The following is an 8,491-nucleotide window of genomic DNA, read 5'->3' on the forward strand; positions in this document are numbered from 1 at the left end:
GGTGGTGAAGCCTGCCCGATTCCGAGACTTTGAACTGGGGGATGGGAGATAAGAAAATCGCTGAGAGACTGGTTATTTTCCATTGGAATGTAAAAAGAAGAAGATATGTAGTTTCGTGCTCTAGTTGCCGCACGCTGCGTGGTGACGTAGCTTGCGGTGGCCATTTTGAATACGCGACTAGCGAGTGAGACTTGGAGAGCACCGGACGCCCGGCGCTCTCCTGCATAGCTAATTAAAGTTATATAGTGCAAATATCACCCCTGACTCAGCGTCTTCTGTGGGGGCTACGGCAGCATCATTACAGAGGTGGCAGCCGTTCCAAGGACATGCGGTTGCGTTTCACTTGCGCAGCGTCGTTTCCGGCATTGGAAAGGTACAGTTGCTGGGCGGAGGCCTTCAGTCCTAACATCGGTGCTTTGTTGTTGAACAGGTCGATACATTGGCAAATTTCATTTGTGAGTCTGGGGCTTGCACGTTTCCTCAGAGAGGCACATGTTGTAAGCTGCAACTGATCAACAGATGACGAGATGTGGTCATACTCGGAACAATGCATGTGGAGGAACGCATCTCGCAGCCCAGCGGGTCTTAAACGCGGCCGTGGCTCCTGGTGCCAGGCGGTGTTGCTGGTGGGCTGCAGGGGGCGTGGCAGAGCATTCGGTTGTTCCAAATTGATAATCTGTTCTTTTTCTCAGACTCGTGTCATATGCAGCCCTTAAATGGTATCATGTTACTAATGTTAATAAGGCTGTTGGATGTATATGAAGAAGAAAGAAAAAGCATACTCCTACCCTCAGTGCCCTTTCTTGAATTGAAACTGACTTTCACATTAGCTAGGACATTTTACAGTCTCTTAATGTATTTTGTTATTTGATTTATTGATTCCCCTGGTGGACCGAGGTATTGTGATAATGTTGAAGCTCCACTGTAGGGAATATCTGTGCTATGTTGCATACTTCTGTACATGTACAATGTTCTGTATAAAGTGTACTCTTGGATTAGTTGAATACTTAGGGGCAGATTTATGTTAACAAGCGCATCCCGAGGGATGCGCCAGTTAACGTGCGCCACAGTGCGCCACAGCTACGCCACCCATGGGGCGCCGCATTTATAATGCTTATAGGAAGCACAGGAGGTAACCCATAAACCACGTTGGGGAGGGTGCGTTATGTAAACAAGAACAGGTCCCAACAGGTATTATTTAAAAGACTGTTTCAATAGGAGTATGCCACAGGCATTACTAAGAACAGAACACAAGGAGTCAGAGGATTGAAAAAAGGGTGGTATTATTCACCAAGGGCAAGGGGTAATGCATTTACAGTTAAGACAGCACTGTAAAGATTAGATCTTGTGACAACCCAGTGGCACTTGGTGCAAGGTGCTATATACAGTTTGAAGTGAAATGAGAAGTGCAAGTGCTTTTAAAAACAGCATAAGTGGCGCATACATGAAATTATGTACATCATTTAAAGCTTCAATTACAGAGCAAGTTACAATCACTTGGAAAATAGTTTTTTCGGTAAAAAGCTTTAAGTGTGATATGCGTCGTATGATTCAGGCTGTGTGGTCGACGGCGTTTCGATCCCCTTGGTTTAGGATCGTCATCAGGACGGGGTTGTCGATGGGTACAGTGAAAGTGCCAGTTGGGATGGCGAGGCTGGCGGCAAACGGCTGTTAATGGCGTCAATTGCTGGTCGCGTTCCGTCCTAGGGCTGCTCACAAAGTTGGGCAGCGTCTGAAAACATGAAAGGCACAGAAGGCAAGCGCTCATCTGGCGTGGCTGGTCGGCAGTAAATGCTCCCGCATTTACTGCCGACCAGCCACGCCAGATGAGCGCTTGCCTTCTGTGCCTTTCATGTTTTCAGACGCTGCCCAACTTTGTGAGCAGCCCTAGGACGGAACGCGACCAGCAATTGACGCCATTAACAGCCGTTTGCCGCCAGCCTCGCCATCCCAACTGGCACTTTCACTGTACCCATCGACAACCCCGTCCTGATGACGATCCTAAACCAAGGGGATCGAAACGCCGTCGACCACACAGCCTGAATCATACGACGCATATCACACTTAAAGCTTTTTACCGAAAAAACTATTTTCCAAGTGATTGTAACTTGCTCTGTAATTGAAGCTTTAAATGATGTACATAATTTCATGTATGCGCCACTTATGCTGTTTTTAAAAGCACTTGCACTTCTCATTTCACTTCAAACTGTATATAGCACCTTGCACCAAGTGCCACTGGGTTGTCACAAGATCTAATCTTTACAGTGCTGTCTTAACTGTAAATGCATTACCCCTTGCCCTTGGTGAATAATACCACCCTTTTTTCAATCCTCTGACTCCTTGTGTTCTGTTCTTAGTAATGCCTGTGGCATACTCCTATTGAAACAGTCTTTTAAATAATACCTGTTGGGACCTGTTCTTGTTTGCATTTATAATGCGGCGCACCATGGTGCAAAAACGGCACAGATGCGTGACGCATCTGTGCCGGAAATGTGGCGCATTGCTGGAGTTGCATCGCAAGCGCGACGCAGCTCCAGCAAGGCTCGGGGGTGCCCCATTGTACTAATGCTGCATCAAGACGTACGCCTGCTTCAAGCAGGCGCAGGGTTTTGACGCAGCATTGCCCTGAAAGTGACTGAGTGAAATCTCATAGATTTCACTCAGCCACTTTCAGGAGACGTTCCTGCGCAGGAACGCCCCCCCCTGCGCAGGAACGCCTCCTTGTGGCGCAGTGCTTTACAACGTGACGCATCTCCTAGATGCGTCACGTTGTAAATAGGGTGCATTGTTTGCGCCGCAGTTGCGTCAAATAAAGTGACGCAATTGCGGCGCAAAGAGGCGCAACAGCCTCATAAATCTGCCCCTTAGTATGTGATTGGAGAGGTACTGCTGTGTGATTACAGGGATACCCACCTGTGTGGAATATCTGTATTTTGATGTACGTGTGTGCAGTGCTCTAATGTGTCCTGTTGAGTCTGGGTGTTTTGTTAGTGTTGATTAGTTATTGATGACTTTTGCCTTCATTTCCTATTGTGTATGCCCCTCGGTGTGTGCTCCCAGCCCTCTTCATAGGTACTTTTGGTATATGAGGACAGATAATGGCTGGGGCGGTAGAGGATTCAGCTTGTTCCAATGGGTTCACGCAGCTCACCAAAAATCCGAAATTCACGTAAATTATTTTCATTTTAATGTAAATATTCTCTTGGGCAAATTAAGATGTTCTGCCTGTGTTTTCATGAACCAAATGTATTGTCTTGGTACAATCTTATGCGAGGCATACCGTTTTCATAGTTTGCCTTTGTTGTTACAAACATGACATAGTGTGTATTTGTAAAATGCACCTTTACCCGTGGGCGTTGTGGCGCTCAATGGTAGATGTTTGTTGTTGCTCAACTCCATGGCAGTTACTTTGTCGTCCTCAGAGGGATGGAGGGCTGAGGGTACCCACCAGGGGCCTCATTTATGAAAAGTGACGCATCGCTGCGTGAAAACAGCGATGCGTCACTTTTCATTACGCACTCCTTACGACACCAATGATGCGTCATATTTAATGTATGACACATCATGTCGCAAGGACTTACAGATACGTCAGTTTTTCTGACGTATCTGTAAGCGCAAAAGTGACGCATTGCTGGAGTGTGTCACAAAAGTGACGCAACTCCAGCAATGGGTCCTTTCACATGGGGAAAGCCCCATGTGAAAGGGCTTGCGTCAGTCTTACGCCTGCTGTGAGGCAGGCGCAAGATTTTGACGCAACAGCATCCTAAAAGTGACGCAGTGAAATCTCACTGCTTTTTGTGGGGGAACGCCCCCTCTACATACATTATACCTGACGCAGGTATAATGTGGCGCAGGGGTTTAAAAAGTGACGCATCTACCTAGATGCGTCACTTTTTAAATATGGCGCAACAAGGCGCATATTTTACGCCGCTAGTGCGTCACAAAAAGTGACGCACCGGCGGCGCAAAACTGACGCAAGGCCTCATAAATTAGGGCCCATGTTTTGGACGGGTGTCCTTTGGGTCGAGCGCAGAGCTCTCCTGTAGACACTTTGTCAGCTGACCAGGCAAACTACTTATCAATAAAAAATACACAAAAACATACACAGTGTAATATATCACAAGTGTTATGTGGGGAAGCCCTGATAATGGCGGTCCGGGTAATTAACAACAAATGCTCAGCGCTGCGATAGGCGGATGCCTCGCCCTATGGTGGGGGGGACCCGGGGATAGCGGCTTGCTGCTATGTGTGGTAAAAGAGTGCGGTAAAGGTTTTTGAGGCCGCGCTGGAAGGCGGCCCGCCTGTGGGCACGAAAGTGGAGGCTTACAGTGCAAATCTGGTGGAAAATTGTATTGATCTAGACAACAAGGCTGCTCCTCGTACGTGGACGGGAGGATATATACTGATTATCAATGGTTTACTTTTTCTTTTTTGTTGCTTTTATGTTGGTGATATCCGGAGGTGCCTCGCTGGGAAGGCGGAATCACAGTGTACAGGTGTCTTCCTGCTGGCAAAAAATTTTCAATGCCCCTGAAGCAGGCACATCTCGCTAAATGCAGACAACATTTCCCAGCAGGTATAATAGCAGCCCCTCAGTCGTGTGAAGAAGGATGGCATGTAGGAAAAGGTGGGGCCAATGTCAGCGTGATGCTCGTCTGCAGCTTTCACGGAGCCTGTCCCGGTATGTATATGCCCTAGAAATCCGCTTGGTTCAGCTGGGAAACTTTTTTCATGCCTGGCCTGTGTGGAGCCAGCCGGGCCCTCTCCTTGCACACAAGGTGGCGGAAAAATAACAGAAATTCTTTATAATTTACTTAAGTTCCTTCCTGCTGGGGAGGTAGAGCCAGCGGAAGTCTGCTTCCAGAGTTGATTTCTAACTTTTACGTATGGTTTGTTCCAATTCTCCTGCCAGTGGCAAGGGTGGTTAATTCACTCAACAAAAAAATATGTATATATTAAACAAGAATTAGAACAATAACAACCGGCATTATTCTCATTCATTTAAGTTCCGGTTCATATGGACAGTTTGGTTTGCCACTTCGAGTAACTTCCAATCGGACCATACTGTGGGAGGTAGATCCTTTGGAGGCTTGCTTACTGATTTGATATTTCTTGCAGGGCTGTCTGCCCTGGCAATTCTGAGACCAGCCGTTGGTCACCGTTAACAAGGTCCGGTTAGAGCAGTGAGCCTTAGTTCTTCTGCTCAGGTTATTGCGCTCAAGTGGAAATGCTTGCTTTACCATGCTTACATCTAAAATTCCTGGCATTGACAGATAGCTTCTTATTTTTTTTTATGGTACTACTAATTGGTCTTCAGAGCTGGTAGGAGATCCTTTTAAAAGTTGTTATTCCAAAATTGAGACAAGCAGTTTGCGACCATGCAGCAGTACACTACTGCAGCAGCGGGACCAATTACCAAGGTCATGTTAAACTCCAATATATTGTTTGTTAAGCTGCATTAGTGCCTCGAACGAAGGCAACACAAGCTTTACTTAATGTTGGACACTTCAGTTGAGCCAACAGGTATAAGCTTAGGGGACTTAACCGCAAAGTCCGAGTGCGTAGTGGTCCCAGTCCAGATACCATAAAAAGTACAGTAAGTTGGCTATTACTCAACGATTCATGCCTTATTCAGAAGGGTGTTTTTTGCTTTTTATTCAGGAGGGTATGCATATCTCTCAGTGCCAGGGCGCCGGTTGCCCATCGGCAAAAGACATGTTTTCTTAGTGTGGGCTTATTATCTTGGATATTATGCAAGCTTTCACAGCATCTGCTAGGGGAACGCCCAAATGCATAAGAACCCTTGCCACTTAGGGAATGGAGTCACTGCAGGAAGCTGGGGTGAGGGGGCCCAAAAGCCTTTTGGGATACTTATCAGCACGAATGACGGTAGTGAGGCCAAGGGGTCTACACCGTGAGCCTCCACAGGGAACTGGGGTGTAAGGGCCCAGAAGTCTTTTGGGGATAATTCCCAGCACAGGAAAACATCAAGTAATTCACAGGGAAACATCACATAAATTGTGGTGTTTGGTACCAGGGGCCTGGTACATGTGTTATCCTTGTGGTCGGCAGTGCTTATCTGAGTTGTAGTCATGTTTTAGTTTTTCCATGGAATGTTGCTCTGCTACCAAACAAACCTTTTCTGCTCCTCCTTCAATATGTCAAGCAGTACAGGTTGCAGAGGTGAGGTTCACAAGTAAAGTGGCCTTTAATAATTAATTATGGAGCAAACAGTTCTTCTCCGATTCCCGGCCTTTCGCAACTTCTTCTGGCATGCGCTAATTGAACTTGCGACATGCACTAGTTAAACACACCAATTTTCATAAAGGCTAGAGCAACTTTTATCCAGGCAAGAGATGCATACTAACTTGTTTTGCTGCTAGCAGATATTTAGGACAGTTGGCTCTTGCTCTGGTGAAACACACCAGTTCTAATCATGGTCAGTAGCATGACTTGGTGCTTCAACATTAACGGCAAATGGGTTGCAACCCCCCCCTTTAATCCAGGTAAGCAGTGAATATTATCTTATGTAGCGGTTAGTGGAAGTTTAGGACAGTTGGTTCATGGCCAGCACCTACCTCTGTTCATTCTGTTATGGATTGGCGGTGAAGCCAAGGGCTGGGTTAGGGCTCCATGCAGTGCTAAATGATGTTCAGCAAGTGAAATATTTTGTTGGCTATAAATGCAAAATGAAAAGGGTCTTCTTTTGCATCTTAAAATTTCTCGTTTATTTTCTTACTTTCGGTGGGTCGCTTGGCGTGATTTATGGGGCTCACAGGCCTGAGTAGGTGGGTGGGGCTTCCATGTGAGTTCACATGCCTCTTGTAAGGGTCAGAGACCGATCAGAGCAGCAGATGAAAACGAAGCAGCCTCCTGGTTACAGCAGTACACAGGGTTTGCGCTAGAGAAACTCGTGGATGCAAAGACCTCCATTAAGGATTACATCTAATTGTAGGCGGTAGATATGGGTAGGAAGCACACCTGCCTAGCCTCGACCGTGCTCACTAGTTGTTTGGGCGCCGGGGTCCCTCGAGTGAGACGTCCATCATAGTGAGGAAAGGGCGAGAAATTGTTGCATACCCTAGTGTGTGTGTGGCGGGGCCAAACGGGTGGGGCTTCCATGCGAGTTCACATGCCTCTTGTAAGGGTCAGAGACCGAACAGAGTAGCAGATGAGAAGGAAGCAGCCTCGTGGTCACAGCAGTACACGGGGATTGCGCTCGAGAAACTCATGGATGCAAAGACCTCGATCAAGGATTACATCTAATAGTAGGCGGTAGATATGGGGAGGAAGCACACCTGCCTAGCCTCGACCGTGCTCACTAGTTGTTTGGGCTGATTATAATGCATGACTGAATTTGAGCTTCAACTCGGGCACCTGCTTTATTTATATCTGTAAGTGCTTGCTATTGAGGTTTAATTTTTGTGACAGGAGCATCGTGCCAGAATGGATCCTGCCTGCATATATTTATCCACAAAGATGCCACCCTCTACTGCAAAAAAATTAAAAAAATCTGCCCGCGAGCGGAATTGCGGATTATTGCCAATTTTGCGCGATTCGCGAAATTGCCGAAAATCTGCAAAATCCGCAAGCGGAATGGATTTTGCGCCCACTGTAGGAAGGTGGATACCTGACTATGGTTTCCCCAGATTTTTTGCCTAGTGTTTAGCTGGTTTTCAACTTAGTTGGCCTGGGATCCTGCTAATCAGGACCCCAGGCTATCTGCTCTCTCTGTAAAATGGACTCCATGTACTCTAGGTACATCTCCAATTTGGTATTGGGACACCTTATCAGCCCCTGTACAGTGTACTATAGGTACCCAGGGCATAGGTGCATCCAAGGCCTACCAGGGGCTACAGCATATCGTTTGCCACCCCTGGCTGGCTATCCAAAATGACACAACTGGCTGATCACTCAGCTGGGGCAAGGTGGTGTAATCACCCCTTGCTTAGATATAGTATGCCTATATCTAAACCTATATCTGGACACATATACACCTATAAGTCACTCCTATGGCAGGCCTTAACAATCCTGGAGGCAGAGTGCTTGGTTTTATGTGAGATGGTGCTCTAGCATGAGCTGAGCCTGTCTTCAGCTTTCGGAACCATGTCCCTTAGCTGTTCTGGGATATTGCCATACCATATACTCTTAAGTGCATTATAATCCTCGCGGTTACTTTCTAACTTTGGTTTGGCTTTATCAATACATGCTGTGTAAGGTGTCATACGCTTTGAAATACTACCCCCTCTCCAGTCCTTGTGATTGAAGTAGCATTCTACCTGTCTAGAGGGAGAAGACATGTTACTTTCCTTAAATGCGGTTAAATCTAACCAGAGCCTCAGCATCACAAAATGGATGCTGCTGCCACAGACATGAGTCTGGCCTCCTGCTGCTGACCGAAACTCCGGCAGGGGAGGCATGGACAATAGGTTTCCTATCACAGAGAGTTGTTACACCACCCCAGACAGGAGATAGTGGATTGGGGCAGGGA

Source organism: Lissotriton vulgaris, chromosome 3_1 (assembly GCF_964263255.1).
Source record: "Lissotriton vulgaris chromosome 3_1, aLisVul1.2, whole genome shotgun sequence".
Lineage (NCBI taxonomy): Eukaryota > Metazoa > Chordata > Amphibia > Caudata > Salamandridae > Lissotriton > Lissotriton vulgaris.